Source organism: Pezoporus occidentalis, unplaced genomic scaffold (genome assembly GCF_034315485.1).
Source record: "Pezoporus occidentalis ecotype Australia unplaced genomic scaffold, CSIRO_AGI_Poc_V1 ctg3, whole genome shotgun sequence".
Taxonomy (NCBI): domain Eukaryota; kingdom Metazoa; phylum Chordata; class Aves; order Psittaciformes; family Psittacidae; genus Pezoporus; species Pezoporus occidentalis.
The window spans coordinates 9626570-9644231 of record NW_026914940.1 but is presented as its reverse complement, the minus strand read 5'-3'; the positions used below and the strand labels follow the sequence as shown (position 1 = coordinate 9644231).

The window sequence follows — 17662 nt, the reverse complement described above, 5'->3', positions numbered from 1 at the left end:
ATTAGAATGGTTTGGGTTGGAAGTGAACTTAAAAGATCGTCCAGCTCCAACCCCCTGCCATGGGCAGGGACACCTTCCACTAGTCCAGGTTCCCCCAAGCCCTGTCCAGTCTGGCCTTGAACACTGCCAGGGATGGGGCAGCCACAGCTTCAGGGCAACCTCTTCCAGTGTCTCACCACCCTCACAGTAAACAATTTCTTCCTAATAATGTAAAGCTACCCTCTGTCAGTTTAAAGCTATTCCCCTTTGTCCTACCCCTACATTTCCTTGTCAAAAGCCCCCTCCAGCGTTCTTGTAGCTCCCTTTAGCTGCTGGAAGACTGCTATGAGGTCTCCCTGAAGGGAAAAGTATGGCTTTTCTCCGAAAATGTGCTATGGAGCAGAGAGCCAGGGTTTCTTCTGAAGAAACGTGCCCTGATTGCAGCAACCCAGCAGGCCTGAGTCTGCTCCTTATGCTTGGGGCAAGAAAGAAGGAAGAGGACACACAGGCCTTTCTATAACCTTTCCTCTTCCCCTTGCTCTTAGGCAGCCTGAGGCTGTCCAATCTTAGAGCAGCTTTGAGAAGAGATTAGCCAGAGCACTCCGGTCTGCAGCTGCAGCTTCCTCCACCCCCAGCCTGCCTCCAGGCTTATGGGGCTAGAAGTAAAACTGCCCTACATCATCTCTGTCATTGGATTACACTGCACCCTGCAGCAGGAGCACCGTGCCAGCAAGACCTGCATCAGGACACATTTCCAACCTTATCCTAGCTGTCACTGGCACCTTTTGCTCACCAATGACCACTCAACCTGTCATCCCAGGTCACACAGCAAACCTGTTGCGCTGCAGGGAGAGAGCAGCAGCCAGCAGGACTTGTATGTATTTGTCCTGCCCCTGCCCTTTAGACAGGCATTGAGAGGATCAGCATATTCTTCGTTGCCCATGCTCTTGTCACAATCAACTTATTATGAGCTGTTTCTGTCTCCTCAGCAGCATCACCCTATGTTGCCAAAGCTGCGGACAAGGGTTTTAGTGCAGTTTGAAAGCCAATCCAAGTTATCCTGTAATTACCATTTGTTCTTATAACAACATGAAGGAATGCACTCCTTTGCCCCTGGGCAGTAGTCCAGCCTGCCCCTTTCTTCCTCATCTGCTGCCACCCTCCAGTCTATCAAAAGTAGCTGCCAAAAGCAGGATCACACAGGAGCCATCCCAAATTCCTCCCTGAAGTCTGAGGGCTGAGGGATGTGTTTTACAGCAGCTGCTTAGATCCAAGGGCATGAAACTTAATTAACTGCAGTCTCAGAGGACAGAAGCTGGAGGGATGGGAGCAATGGATCAGCCTGTACTCTGCTGACACCTCTCCGTGGTCAAATCACCTGATCTATATGGTTCCCTTTTTACTTCTTGCACAGACAGACTTGTGACAATGCTGAATGAGGAAATGACCACATGTCTTGCATCATTCAGGTTAGATCTGATGACCAGAGCCACCCCTCTGGCCTTAAATTTGCACAGTGATTTGGGATGTGAGGCTCACTGAAAGGGGCTCTGGGTCCCTTGCACACCTTAGCTTCACCCATAAAGCTTGTGACTCATGCTATGAGAGCTGAAGTTGACAAAATTGGCCAAATATTGAATGAAATGGGATTAGTAACAGCACACATGGAAAAAGCCGTCATTCAGCTGCTGTCATGCCAGCCATCATCTCCTGCAACCAAAAGCAGACTTTGCCTTTGACGCACGAGGCAATGTTATCTGTTGTCAAATCACAGGGAGAGGCTCACTGATGAGTGAGTGACTACTCAGAGTGGGAAAAAAAAGAAATAAATCACTTCAGCACTTGTACTCCAAGAGGGGCCCCATGGTCGAGATGGAGCAGCCCAGATAGTCCACAAACTGGACTAACCAGGTCCCAAAGCAGGAGAGAGGCAGTGGAAGAGAAGGGGCTGAGCTGTAAATGCAGGAAGCATGGATGGAGATGCCAGGAGGCAGCAGTATCTGGGGGAAGGGGTTTTGGCTGTGTGAATCTCACACTTGGCACATGAGTCTTGGCAGGTCTCGAATGTTGCCTATGTAGAAATATCTGAAGGCAGTGCTTGGCTCTAGTGAAAATCTTCCGGGGTGTGGTTCAAGCACTCTTCTCCTGTAAAAATGCAAGAGCACTCAAAAACGCTTCGTATGGGTGCTCTGCAGTTCCTTTTGCCCCCAGAATGGCAGGAGTAGCATCAAGGGATAGTGAAAACTGAAAGGAAAATGTTGCAGCTTTTCTTAAAATACCAGCTGAAGTCTGGAGTGGCAGCTAAAGTCTTACTACTGCACACACCCAGTGGTGTAAGGTGCCTGTGTGCTTGTTATATAAAGCAGCTGTAAAGTCATGGAAGAGTGAACAGACAAACAGACAAGAGAGGGAGCATGTTAGACTACAGGACAGCAAGCTCCAACACGTTCCCAGCCCAGCGAGTCAGCTTGCTGAACAAGGGATATTCAAAGTTTCAGTCTTCTCGGCACCCTTCTTGCAGTTGTTTCAAATGAAAGACTTGTGCTTTTAAAGCTGTGAGACATTTGCTATTTGTAGAGGCTCCTTCTCCTTCTTTCCTGACCCACTGTGGCCTTATAAAGTGACAGGCTCAGTGTTAAGTGGACCCTAGCTGTTCTATGGCTCTGTCCCTCTCATGGCAACCGAGCTGGCTGCATTAAAAATAGCTCTCCAAGTATAACAGGTACTTTGACATCTGCACCCCAAAATTTCCTTGCCATCAGTATTTCTAAATAAACTTGCCTAAATTTATTTTCTAAATAAAACTGCCTAAAAAGCATTCTAGAGCCTCTTACCTTTGACATCATGTTCCTGGGGAGAGAATAACCGGGGATCAGAGCTGAGAGTTGCCTTAAGCCTGTACTATAACAGCTATAAGTTAAGAAGCATTAAAAGAAAGAGTCTGGGAGGGAGGAAAATGGGTGGTTTTGCATGACTGCCAGTGTCAACTATTAACTACTGACTTGAACTACTACTTTGTACTGTTTCAACCCCAGCATATTAGAGACACTGCTTATATTGACATTGTCACCCAGCTTCTTGAGTACTGTTGTCTCACCCATCAACATGAAAGCTCAGCATCCCACAGGAGTGAGCCTTACAAGAATATGTGGTCATTACTTCATTCTGGTCACTGAGTGAGGCTCTTTACTCACATGAGAATCAACTAATTTCTGAAGTATTTAACTTTTGATTATGACCCCTCACCCCTTATCTCTCGATGGAAAAGTGCATTTCTGTATGTATAAAGGCAGATTTTAGGTGACTTCCTGGGTCAAACTTGAGTCATGTGTATAGTTTTACATGCTTCTAGGTGCATAACAGCTGAGCGGAGGGTGCAAACTATAATCTGTGATCTGGATCCCTAGGTGGGATCCAGGCATGAGTATCCTTTAGTGGTTGTGATGCAGGGCTATTTGCCATTCCTATGGCAAATGTTTGAGCATTGCAGAATGCAGTGACAAGGATGAGAGCAAGAGCTGAGTGCTGATTCCTGTGTCCTCCTCAATTATTTTTGTTTTCTGTGTATCTGTATTGTTTATGATCGTTTTCAAGAGGAAGATTTTCTGACACTTCCACTGATGTCAGCTGAGTAAGGGGATAAATGATGATTGAGAATGAAAACCAGGCAAAAATCCAGCCCTAGCTTTTTTCTTGTCCTATTTGGAAAAGAAACAAAAAACAAATTACATGCGTCAAAATTAACTACATCCTCTTGGAACCTCAGCCCAGCATACTGAGTTAAATTCCCCCAGGTATAATACATTAAAGTACATACTGATTTGCTTATCAAAACAAAGAATGAGTATGCACACGCCAGGGGTGGGGTGCTGAGTGGTGAAGGTGTCTTGCTGTGGAATGGAAACTCTGAATTTGACTCTTGCAGCAGACTCATGCCAAAGGCCACTCGTTTCTTCTCCCCAGCAGCCCCTGGTCTTGCAGGGTGGGAAAGTTAAAACAAGCCAGGTGCTGCACTAGTCACGAAGTTCCCTTGGCTCCTCTTGATTTACATTAACACTTCTAGCCTGTGCTGTGTATAGGCTTGAGAGCTTTATCATGGAGGCTGAGCTAACATGAATGAAAGGCCTTGAATTGCTCAGAGCTGTAGCTTCCCTCCTTCCTGTAGTGTGAAGTTGTTCCTGCTTGTCCCTTGTACACCTTGATCTCAAGCCCTTGCTCTTCCTTGACGCAGACTCGTTCCTTAGCTGCATACCTCCTCTTTTCATTTCCTCTGCTTCTGCTCCTGTGCCTGGCCCTGGTGAAGCACAGAGCAAGCACAGAGCTGTGAACAGCCTTCTGGGGAGATACCACTGGAAGTTTAAACCAGAGAAACTTATGCTCCTGAATCTCCGTTGGATTTCTGCATGTGTGGCACTTGTAACATAGGCCATTCAATTCACTGTAATGCATGGGATGAGATTGTTCCCATTCACCCTTTTCCATGTAATGGAATTTTACAGGATGAAATGCTGTTCCTCCATGAAGTGATTCCTTGTACACAAACCTGGGCTGTTGCTACTCTCATGTTTTGTTCTGATCACAGATAATCCAAGGAGTTGTTGTTATAACAGTCCCCACTTTCTACTTCACCACTGACCCAGTTTGGTAATTACAACACTTCTGAGTCTCTCTTGGGTTTGGCAATGGATGTCATGTGCTTGAGTGATGAGTAGCCCCAGCTGTTGTGTTTTGCTTTATTTATTTAACGTGAACTCATGTGAATTCAATAACATCTAATCTGCCGAGCACTGAATGAATCATGCAGAACAGTTTGTAAAAACCCTGGATACAGCCTCAGAGTATGCAAGCTATTTTCCTGGAAGAAGTTGCGTAGAATTTCATTAGTGGCATGAATCTGGTAGGAAGCTCTTCATGTATGATGCATTGTTTCTCTGGGATTTTTAATGTGTTGTGAAAGTCTGCTGATGCAATGCTCATCCTTTCATTTGACATTATTAAAAAAATAGAAGTTATTTTTATCCTGAATGATTTTATTTGGAAAATATTATCACCAACTTATTATTCTTGTATAGCATCTATGGATGATTTTATGTTGCTAAACACTTCTTTGAATATACTTTGACATCAGAGTTTATATATTCAGCCGTTGCAGGATGAGTTACAGATGCCCCGAGAGGATCTTTTGGAGGAGAGGGGTGGCTTATGGAAAAATATTTCATCCTCCACAACACGAGTTTGCCTTAATAGAGACTATAGAGAACTCAGAGTGAGAAAACTAACCAGGATAATTCAAACATTTTATGTCTCAGCATAGGACAGTGGCCCATTTCCTGCACTGTGCTGTAGATGTTCAGCGTTGACTACGCACAGTAAATGTAATTTATTTGGTTTTTTTTTCCTGATGATTCAGTGTTCAGTGCTGTTCTTCCTTTAAATTGTTCTATAACTAACTCTGATTGATGATTGATTGATTGATGTTAAAATCATCCCTCACAAAAATACTTCTTAGAATCCCAGGGTCACAGGATGGTTTGGGTTGGAAGGGACCTTAAAGCACATCCAGTTCCAGCCCCCTGACACAAGCAGGGACACTTTCCATTAGAAGTGCTCCAAGGCCTGTCCAGCCTGGCCTTGAACACTGCCAGGGATGGGGCAGTCACAGCTTCTCTGGGCACCCTGTGCTGGTGCCTCATCACCCTCATAGTGAACAATTTCTTTCTCGTGTCTAATATAAATCCACCCTTTTTGATTTTAAAGCCATTTCCCCTTCTCCTGTCACTACATAGCCTTGTAAAATGTCCCTCTCCAGATTTTTTTGTAAGCCACCTTTAGGTACTGGAAGCTGCTCTAAGGTCTCCCCAGAGTTCAGAGGAGGCCATGAAGGGGATCAGAGGTCTGGAGCACCTCTGCTATGAAGACAGGATGATAGAGTTGGGGTTGTTCAGCCTGGAGAAGAGAAGGTTCTGGGTAGACCTTACTGTAGCCTTTTAATACTTAAAGGAGTCTTATAAGAAAGGTGGGACAAACTTTTTAGTAGGGTCTGTAGTGGTAGGACAAGGGTAATTGTTTTAAACTAACAGAGGGTAAATTTAGTCTAGAGATAAGGAAGAAACTCTTTCCTGTAGGAGTGGTGAAACACTGGCACAGGCTGCCCAGAGAAGCTGTGAATGCCTCATCCCTGGAAAAATTCAAGGCCAGGCTGGATGTGGTTCTGAGCAACCTGATCTAGTTGAACATGTCTCTGATCGTTGCAGTGAAGTTGGACTAGATGAGCTTTGAAGAGCCTTTTCAAACCAAACTATTCAATCATTTTATGATGCTGTTTTTATTAAAGAGGAAGTCGAAGGACAGGTAGTCCTGTAATCAACATTGAGCCTATAGGCCAGTTTCTCCTTCAGCTACACAACACTGGTACATGCTTGAACATTTGGCTGGAAAAACAAGTCTTTTAGAGGTGGCAAGGAAGGAACTGATTCTTACCTATGTAACAAGGGATGTTTTCTTAATAACAATACTTTTTTAAATACCCAAGAAACATAGGAAACATAAATAGAACATCTGTCAGGGACAAAGTTTGTCTGCAAGGTACCAGACTGGAAAGTTGGCACATTAGTGCTAGGTTCTATCTCAGCTTTCAAACAGTTTCTGTCATAAATGTTTAATTTAGTTTTTTTCTTCGATTACATTCTTGCATGGATAGACAAAGAAATAATGTCAGACTTCCAACATATCTTGACATACTAATTTCCATGGGATAAAAATCTTGCAGAAGTCCTCTCTGAAGTGTCTTCAGTAACTAACTAAACTAGTGGACTTTTAAAGAATTAATGCTGTCATGAACCTATTTTTCTGCAGGCGGGTTTTGGTGTCTTGTTCGGATGTCTAATGTATTTTTATTTTCCAAACATCCTAGGTTTAAAACCAGAGAAATGTAAAAATTTTTAAAGATACTTCAGAATACTTTACAGATATTATGTGCTTACCTTTTAGAGACACTTTGTCCTTGTTACTGAGGACATGAAAGGCACAAAAAAATGTATGGAATGGGAAGTCAATAACATAGTATGATAGAGAACACCAAGTAGGCGTTAAGTTGAACACCTTTCTCTATACCAGACTTCTCTAAAAAATGTATAGGATTTCATGAATTTTGAATACCTAACACCTCTTCCAAAAGACCTCTCCAAACCCTTCTGTCCAAGAAAAGATTTGCGACTGTAATGAAATATATTTTCTAAATGCACATCTGTAATTTACTCTGCTTATCCGGGTTTCAATCTGCCTCACAATAAGGTGGTAACTGTATGACACTGAAAGCAGTCTATTCTGTAGCAATGAATGGCTCAGTCCATTTGATGCTTTTTGATCCATCCAACCATGAGAATAGACTGAAAATTCACAGAAATACTTGGAGGAGCAACAGTTTTACATCTCATCGCCAGCTATTTTTTTTTCTGTGAAGCATGGAAAGGTCTTCCTGTGTTCTGGTTTCCAAAAAGCTAACAGCCCACCCCTCACCTTTGCCAGTACCTAACTGCTATGCAGTATAGACAGACTGAACTGCTGTCACATCCCCAGTTCACTGTACAGAAACAAAATCACCTTTGCTCCAGAAAACCATCATTCTAGGTGGTAAAAGGCCTCAGGGAATAATAGAAATTTTGATATTCAGAAATGAAAGAACTTGAAAATATATATCCATGTTTCAGCTAAACTCATATCACCTTTTTCTTTTTTTGCAAGTCTCATGTCCTCTTTAATCCATCTTTAAACCCAGATGACAAGGAGATTGCATAGTTTGGGTGCTATGCCATCTAGTCTAATTCATGCTTTGCCAAGAGAAGTTGGGCCATATGATCCTTGAGGTCCCTTCCAACCTGGTATTCTATGATTCTATGATAATTTGATTGTTTCATTCTCTCTAAACTTTTTGATTTAATAGAATGAAGTATGAATGAAATACAAGAAGTCAGACAGGTTTCAGCTATGTTTCTCCCTGGTGTTCTGGGGATATCTTCTGTGTATTATACTTCTTCTGCTGAATGCTAAGTTTTCTTCCATTTTCTACTCAAAGTAGCACAATTTACTTTCAAAGCACTCAGTGACAAGGACAGGTCATGAGGACAGCCGTGCTTTGTAAAGACAATTCAGCTACGTAAGAAATGGAAACTTTGAAACAGCTGCACTTAGAACTACATCCTACAACACAGTAAATGAGTGCAGAATCTGGGCCTTCTTATGACTATTCCTTTGAAGAATTCTGTTCAGCTCAAATTTTGGACCTAGAAGGGAAAAAAGAAGCCATGATATAATATTTTCTCATAACTGAAGTCTGTGTTGAAAAGGGAAGTACAGAGAGAAAAGAGAAAAAAGTTCTCATTTAGTACACCAGGGTCATCATTATGCATGTTTTGGTGAACGAAACAATGACCATTTCAGAAATCAATGAGGTAATGACCACTGCAAAGAAAGCAGACAAGACTTAGATCTAGGTTTTTCTGTGGGTTGAGCCAACTCGCTTCACAAGTGAGCCATACTAAAAGTGTACACAGCCAGCTCCCATTCCTCAGCTCTTGAACGATAATCTTTAATCAATAAACCACAAATCAGTTGTTTTCATGCGTTGATTTTTTAACATTTTCCCAATCCATTCACATAGCCAGGCATAGAAAAAAGAGTGGTTGCATTAACTTCTCATTTGAGGGTTTTCCCTTGGGCAAAGTTGAGGTGCAGAAGGTAGATAATCTCATAGTTTCCATGCTCCTTGAACAATACTGCACTTAAATCTGTAATGTAAATCATTTTTTCTAGAAATGTATTCCAGTTGTACATGATGCAACAGATCAGGCTTTGGATCTCACACGATTGCTGGCTGTCTGATTGCACAAGTAAGCAAATCTTTTTTACCCTTCTCTATATACATATTTCCACTAATGTGAAGCAGCAAGTTAGGGCTAAACTGGGGAGAAAAAGAAGTTCTTCTGACACGGTCTAGTTCAATAAGAATACATTGTTTTGGTGCAGTAGTTCTTCTGTGAAGGTTTATGGTGTATGTGATCCAAGAGGTCACAGTCTGTAGTGGTCCTTTCTAACCTTAATAGTCTGTGAATCCCTCCTCTACTCAGTCACTCAGTCCTTATGGGAATGTCTTAATCTCTTACTGTATTTAACAGTCAAGAAATTGATGGAATTCAATCCTTCTGTCTCAAGATGCAAATTTATATATATATATATCATGTATGATTTATGCACAAAAATCACACTCTAGATAACATAAAGCTGAGTGTAGACATTGATCATTTTTTTCAAGCAACTGCTTATAAATTTAGTAAGCTGTCTGCCTTTTTATACTTTACAGTCTGTTCTCATTACAGACATTGCATCAGGCTTTGTAGTAAATTTGGAATTTGCTGAGTGAGAAAATGAAGATTTATACAAAGCTAAATTGAACAAATGGTGAATAATTGATTTAACTGACCTGACAGCTCACACTGTGCTAGTAAATAATACATAACTTTGTGCTATACTGATAATTTAGTATTCTGTGCTTCTAGATTCCTTTTGGTAAGTTACTGCAAGGAGAAAATTATCTTTGACCACCCTAAAAAGGCAAAAATATGCTTACCAAGCATATTCTGGTACCCCAGTTTTAGAGTGCAACGGTCTAATACCATGCTGACAAAACATCTTCTTAAAGACTCTTTGCCCTTTTGTCTTTTGTCTCTAAAATATTGTTGGAGGGATTACATCAATATAAATATTTCACACTATTCTGCTAGCCACAAGTTCCCAGAGTCAGATAGTCTCTGTATAAATTTACCTAGCATCTCTGCAGTGAACAGAATCACAGTGACTTGTAACAGCAAATGCTTGTCCTTTTCTTTCAACATATACATTTGAACTCTTAATCAAATGCATAATCACAGGTTATTCTTAAACTGTTTCTTGAAGTATGCATACAGCCCTCAGCTGATATATATGTTGGATAGCTTCATTGCCTTGTAACTACTGTAATAACCTATATAATAAAGGCTTGAAAATCAACCACTAGGATCTGGCAGACTTCCATACCCATCTTTGCAGGAGAGCAATTGGTTACAGAAAAGCACAGAGAAGTGAAGAGTTTCACCAGCATTGTGTTGAGATTCTTTCTCTCACCACAGAAATACATCCACTCAGAGAAAGCAAACAGCATCTGTTTAAGGCAGAAGGCGACATAAGGACTTAAGTTACAGTGATTCTGCATCACATACGAAAATGCAAACCACTGTCAGAGTGACCAGCGGAAGGGCCTGAGAGCTATGTGCTGTCCATGGATTCAAAAGGAAAGTTCTCCATAAAGCCAGTGGGAAGCACATACAGGTCTTGCTCCGGAAGATAGAGTTTATACTGTTACTTTGCTGAATCCTTTCTAACAACCTTATCTGTGGAAAGTCACTGTTAATACATTGTGGCCGCGAGCTGAAGCGTACACATAGCAAAGAAATGTGAAATTGAGATTCCCAGTGCAATTTTAATCCAACTACTGCACTTCTTTCATTTTAACACTGTATCATTTTTACAGTACTTAGTGTGCAGTGTGGTTGAGTTGTGATAGCTGCAGAAAAAATTTTGGGCTTATTCCAGCTGCTTTCTCTGAAAGCAGAAGACATGATTATTCTCTTTGTCAGGTGGTGTTTAACTAAAGATCTACCTACTGTCCTTAAAGCTCATTCTGCCCTCTGACTTCTCAAATTTATCCTATCTTAGCATGTGAAAGTCCCAAAGCAGACTGCACATCTGGCATATGTCTAGGTAAGGAGCCTGGCACTGGGTGCAGCAGAGGAACATGGCTTTGAGAACTGGGTCCCATGAACAGGGAGATGCTGACTTGCTGCATTCCAGTGCTGCAACATCTCTCCTTGTTGTCCCCAGGGAAATTAGGATCTGACAGATAAGTCATGGAGCAGAAGAGGGGCTGCAGCATGGTTTCATATAACCACACGAACTCTAGTCTGAAGCGCAGGTGGAAGGTGCTCATTGCTCAAGTCTCAACTTCAGTGCTCAAGATGCATCACTTGGCCATTCTTTGTTGTTTTTTTTTGTGTTCCTGGCTTGTCAGATATTTTCTTCCCTATCCAGCTTGGGTGAAGTTTTCCTTTAAACACCCCAAGAGATGTATAAGAAAATTAGGGCTTACAGACCTAGTCAATACCTAGACTCAGTGACACCAATGTGATGCAGGTAAAAGATGGAGCAGCCAAAATTAGAATGACCAGGTTTATGATGAGTCAGATCACTGCAAAAACTTTTGATTAAATGAGGCTTAAAAGCCTCACAGACTGGATCTGCAAAGCAATGGATAAGGAAAAGAAATGAATAGAGAAACTTGCAGAAAGGAGAACTGTATATGTCTGTGCTCCCTCTGTGAACCCCACAGACACCTGGCTGCAGAGCTTTACTGAGCCAGACCTTCCCCCTCTGGCAACAGGTTCATCAAGGGAAAGTCCATCAGAAATTAGTATCTTTTTTGCCTTTCCTTTATCATGGGCTGGGTCAAGCAGATTGGGCAACAGACATGACAGGACCAGCTGACTTAGAAATGATGAACTTTTCATGCTGATTTCTCAGCAAAGATTAGCAAAATGGTCTGTGTTTGTTGCAACAACCCTTTATTTTATGTACATACCTGACATTCTCCAGTACACCCCATCATATAAAGATTCCTGCTCTTCTCACAGTAAAACAGCACTGTTTTTTTTTTCCCCATATACTTCCTTGTGTCTGATTTCATGACTGATTTTTAGGCTCTGCTGTAAAGGCAGCTCTTAATGTGGTAGGTCCTTTCCTCCACAGTAGCATGAGCAGCAGCAGCTGGTGCTAGACATCAGTGGAAGTTGCATGAGTCTAACTCAGAGTTAGATTAATGCTGCATGTTTCTCTAGGGTTGGTTTTGCTTTTGCCTTGTAGGTGTTTATGGTTCCTTATTCCCTGTTTGCAGGCCAGAGAGAATAAACAAAGTCCAGATTCTCTGGACTTTGACCCCAGAGAAATCACTGCTTCTCCTTTATATAGAGAGTTTGCAGTAGCCCAATATTCCCTTCTTTCCCCAGCTCTAAGGATGGTGTGTGCTACTCTAACAAAACAGATGTTTTATCTAAAAAATTTTGAACCTCACAAATGAATCCCAAAAGCTTCATCTACCTCAACTATCCAGAGGAGCTAAAGCATAATGAGAGTCCCGAAGGGGGCAATGCACCACTTTTATACTGCTGTGAGAATGACAGGGAAAAGGGTCCAACACTATTTTAAGATCACAGAGGAAACGAGAGAACCTGCAGTTTTTCTGGTCAACTTGGAAAGAGAAAATAAGGAGTTTTAAAAACTAAAAAGGTCTTCTTGCTCTTTCTAGAATCCTTCTAGAACAAGACACACCAAACACCTACTACCTTTTCTGTTTGCATACAGGGAAACTGAGGCAAAGCACAAGCAGCAGACTAAAGCTTTGGTGTAGACAAACACTCCTGCATATATGCATTGGTGGCAGCAGCATCCATGCTGAAAGCCTGTTTCCAGGGTCAATAATTATATTCCTTCCTCCTGTTGTAGGTGGGGAGATGCTTGATATGCAGACCCAGCAAAAATCCCCTTTCAGGTGCTTGTGTCCTTCATATTTCCCAGGGACGTTTGTATCTGAGTCTAGTTGTATTGAAATAACTTAACCTGGTTCAAGCTGGGACACAGCCAGTCTCCATTTTCTGCCATGAAGAATTTTGGGGCAAGTTGGTGATCTGGCTCAGTCTGCCAGCTCCAGGACAAGTATACAGCCCCCCAAATCAAGACGCTGTTGTCTGCCTTTCTTCATTAAATTGTGTCACTCCCTTGGAGGCTATCAATCTTCTCTCAAAGCTCTGAGAGATTTTTGTCCAGTTGCTTCCTCTAATTCCAGCTGCCTTCAACCTATTTACTAATTCACGGGCAGGGGAATGTTTCTCTTCCTCCCTGCTTGCAGGGGAAGCTTCCTTACCCCATTCTTGCTCTGGGGTCACCTCTGCCTTGAGAGCTGATCTTTGTATGGGAAAGACAGCAGTGAGGTTCTCTTCTATTCAGTTGGGGACCATTCTGTTTCACTGCACCTAAAATGCTTTCCTTCCTCACTAGGTTTCCCTAGGTTTCCAGACATTTCCACTTAATTACAGGCCTCTTCATGCATGGGATTTCATTCTGTCTTGATAGGGTGAGATTACTTCCCAGAACTCCATTTTTCACTTCTAAAGAGATAGATTATTAATTAGTATAATTTAATATTTATACAGCCTTCTGGTGATTTGGAAACATAAAAAGGGCGGTCCCTGATCTTAAATGCTTGCAGTATGTTTTAGGTGATACTGAAAGAGATTAAAAAAGGCCAAGGCACAATCTGAAGTAGGAAAATACACAAACATGGAGATATTAGATGCTCAAGGTATGTGCCTTCCTGGTCTTATTCTTTGTGATATAGATCTCTGATTTATAGAAAGGTATTTTTAATGTGCATACATCACTCGGGAATAGCTGAACATGAGAAATGTGTCACCGAAGCAAAATAAAACAAGGCCAGTATGAAACTGTCAGAGGTTCTAGCACAACAGAGGAAGTAATTCCTTTAGAAAGAAAAATCCAGATGACCTAAAGAGTAAATATGTTTTCACAGATCCTGAAGTCTTTTTAAAAATTGTAAGCTTAAAAACCATATATCTTTTGAGTACTTTTTATTTGCACTGGGTTTTCTGAGGCAGTGTTACATTTTATAGCTTTACTGGAAAAGCTTGAAGTGCAATAACCTTGGGGTTTTTTTCCTCCGCAAATAGGAGTGGTAATACTACAGTTTACATGTTAATCCAACCTTCAGGCTGTAAGGAAAACATAAAGTTGCAATGCTGAACACAACATTCTGGGAAAGGAAGAGGTGTCTGTTGCACGTAAGTGAGTGAATAAAAAAGTAAAACTAAGTCAAGTGGGAGCCTGAGTTAATCGGGGGTAAGTCATCAGGAGAAACAAAGCAAGTAAAACAAGTGGCAGCTGTGGAAGAGTTAGCAAAAGAAGTAGTTTTGTTGCAAACAAGTGGCAAAGATGGGACAAAATTAGATGAGCTGCAGAATTCCTGGGGTTCATCTGAAAATCATGTTAGAAGGTATTCAGAGTGCACAGCCAGAATGGAGCAGGAAAGAGCTCTGCATGCTTTAAGAATTTTAAATGAATAAGGTATTCAAGGGCTTATGGGCTACCATTGAAAATGTAATACAAATTGTGCAGAAAATATTTCCTGAAGGAGAAATCAGGGGTCATTAAAAGGTTACTTTGAACTAATGCTCCTTGATTGGTTGTTAGTGTTCAGCTTCCTCTGAAGTGACAACGCGTTAGGGTGACCGTTGCCCTCTTCCAGCAATTATTGGTGCTCTGGCGATTGCACTCAGTTTTAATCAATTTGAGTCATGAATGGTGCTTTTCTTGGTTTCAAACAAAAAAGCCAACTGTTGGGCCAGAGATGTCCACTTCTTTTTGGCAGCTTCCTGTTTTCTTTCGGAAACTTTTTGAAGACCCTGTCAGGTCTGAGACTGATCATGATGAATCCCTTCTCTGCCTGTATGGCACTCATTAAGTGATCCGCATTCCAGCAGAAATCCATATAGCTAACAGAAAGCAAGAAGGCAAGAACTCCTCCTGGAGCAGCACAAAGGTCTGTGTAGCATCTGGTTCCAAATCTCCACCTAGGTGTGGGGATGGCTGTCTTAGAGAAAGGTATATGATTCTCATAGCTGGGAGGTCAGGGATAATGTTTCTCATTTTCTCCCCTCTCTTACTCTAGTAAGTCTATTTTGTATCTGTAATAATTAGGTTTTTGCTTAAGCTCTGAAGAATGAAGCTGAACAACCAGGATGTATCTGTTAGCAATATTTATAACTCTGGATATTCTTGCTATCTGTAGGAATATAAACCTTATCATAACCCCACTTATTCATCTCTGGCAGGAGTTGCCAGGTTCAGGTGCACATGTCATTAATGATGCATAAGCTATCGCAAAGAAAGAACAAATGCTGGCTCAACAGCTGAATGTCCCCATGGAAAACATCCATGGGCAACCTTGGATGGACGTGGTAGTGCTGCACCATTACCTGTGTCAAGTGGAGAGTCAGGAGACTCCTTATCAGAGCCAAACACTTTGCAACACTAGTTTCAGAATACAATTTTCACCACCTGGATCAGCATGAAGTATTCTTATTTACCTACTGTGTGTTCCTGGCCCATTTTTTAGCATGACATGCTCAGTTATGACAATGCAGCAGCTTCTGTATTTGTGTCTCTGGGAACTGCTGCAGCTTGAGAGGACCAGGCTTGGAAAAACTGCATTACTTCCCCATTCCAGTTCAGAGCATAGCCAAGCAAACAGTTGTGCCTGGACAACTAGCTGACACTAGATGGCTAACTTCACTGCTGTTGTTTCATGATATGAATCTCCTGTTTTTCCCTCTACTCACCCATCCATATCTATCTACTGTTGAATTTAGAGTAGAAAAGGGCCTATTCTGTTTATGTCCATAGCAACTTGAGGACTGTAATGTTTGTTTCGTGCTTGAAACTCCTCAATTCTTGCATTAATAGCCGCAGCTGATGACTTACCCAAAGCTCATTGTAAGGCCATGCATTTTTAAAACCAAATCCTTCCGTAAAAGTCTTTTTATTCTTACGTTTATTAAGCTAAATACTGTTGTCTGTGTAAATCTCCAAGTGAAGATATATGTATATATTCTTTCATATGAAAAAACACTACTTTTATGTGCTGGTGATTTTACCTTGATTTGTCTTTTTTTTTGAGTCCTGTTTCCTCTGTGTCTAATCCATGATCATATGAAAGATTTGGTAAGTAGCTGCAAGAATATTCAGCTTTGTGCACTGAATATTTAAGAAGCAGTGATCTGTATTTCAGGGAAGCCTTTAATTAGCAAATGAGTCATTAGAGAGCTCTCTATTGACACCTGGCATCAGCAGGAGCACACCTGAGCCTGACCTGGACACTCTATCTTCAAGGTGAACTGTGAAGTAGTAAAGAGTTCTTTTTTGTTGCTTTATAGCACACAAGGAGGTCTTGGTACCTGCAGTGTCATAACTTGTTCTTCAAAAAAAGTCTTCTAGGGAAAAGAGGACAAAAGAATGTCTAATTGAAAAATAAATAAAAATAAAATAAAATGCAACCTCAAAAAAAAAAAATGGTTAATTTTTGTAAGAGAAGAGGTGGCTGGAATTTAAGATAATCAGATACATCAGCATTTCTGTGACACTAAGACAGTTCTTATGTTATCAGTAAAATATGGGAGCCTCCTTCCAGAAAAGCATACAGTCGAAACACAGAGTGGGATGTCTGCAATACTAACTCGTTAGTGCTGCATTGCAGGAGCAGATCTAGGCAGCATAACAGGTTGCATCAAGGACTCAGTGTCCACACCATCTGCATCTGGTGGGATTACTTTAGATTATCTAGAGTCTGTGGACTGAGTCACTGTATTTAATATCTGGATAAATTTTCCTTAGCTTTTGGTTCAACAATGGTTTCATATCCCATGCTTAAGGCTAGAAGGCATGCTCAGCTGCAGAAAAGTAACACACTTAAGTATTTCCTGCCTGTGATGGTTTCCCAATCAAGATATCTGTGTTTAAAAATTCCGAAAAGAGAAGAAAAAAGAAAAGAAAAAAGAAAAGAAAAGAAAAGAAAAGAAAAGAAAAGAAAAGAAAAGAAAAGAAAAGAAAAGAAAAGAAAAGAAAAGAAAAAGAAAAGTTATTTTGATAAATAATGTACCCTTTAGCAGGATAGAAGAGGTAAGTCTTTTGAGGATTGACAAAGAGGTTTCTCTCTGCTGCGTAATAGGAATTATCTGTAGGGGACACGGAAATCCTCTAATTTCCATACAATATTTCAGCAGGCTTACCTTTTCCCCACAGATACTTGGTTTTTATTCCACAAAAAATCACTAGGTCAGATCCTGAGGCAATCACTACAAATTAGCAGACCCAAGATTCTGTCTACTCTACTTGTGCATGAAAGTATTTTTACCTTACAGCTCATGATGCCGTGTGACTACTTTTGATAATGAAAATCATAAGTATTTTTACTTATGATTTTCATTATTTAAGGCTCAATTCTCTTTTCAGATTTGGTGGCATAAATCTAAAATGGAATTACTTTACGCTTACAGCCTCTCTCCTGTGTCCTGAACTTGCCTCTCTGTGTTTGCGTGAAGAATGTCTGCTATATGCTTCTTCAAATCCCCTTTTCCTCCCTTGATAACGTACACAAGAACAGTGTGAGAATTTCAGTGGACCTGTTCTGGTTTGCACTATGATGCTGAGTGGAAGCTCCTCCATCTGCAAGAGTGGGCTTTGCACAGGCGGTGAGCTCTGCATGTCAAGGATGAACAGTGCGAATTGTGAGACCCTCCCTCACACATGAAGACTCAGACCAACAGTTTAACATTTAATAATGAGTTTTAATAAACTTTTTTCTTTTCCCTTGTGGGAATCTGAAATATTGCAGAGTGAATCAGGAGCTAGGAGGAAAACATCAAATAGCAAATCCATAGGAGAGGCTGAGTCGGAGTCAGTTACTAAAGCCGTGCTGATGCTCAGTTTGCTGCATAGCTCAGTTTTCAGAGTCAGAGTAGAAAAGGTC

General features: G+C 41.2%; 1 long non-coding RNA gene across 1 annotated transcript; it reads left to right on the top strand.

Annotated features, from left to right (window-relative positions):
- The first annotated feature begins 4760 nt into the window (after positions 1-4760).
- LOC134168033 (uncharacterized) lies at positions 4761-15614 on the top strand. Its single transcript, XR_009966373.1, has 3 exons — positions 4761-4876; positions 13120-13195; positions 14507-15614. It is a non-coding gene; the product is annotated as an uncharacterized LOC134168033 (long non-coding RNA).
- Positions 15615-17662: the final 2048 nt, after the last annotated feature.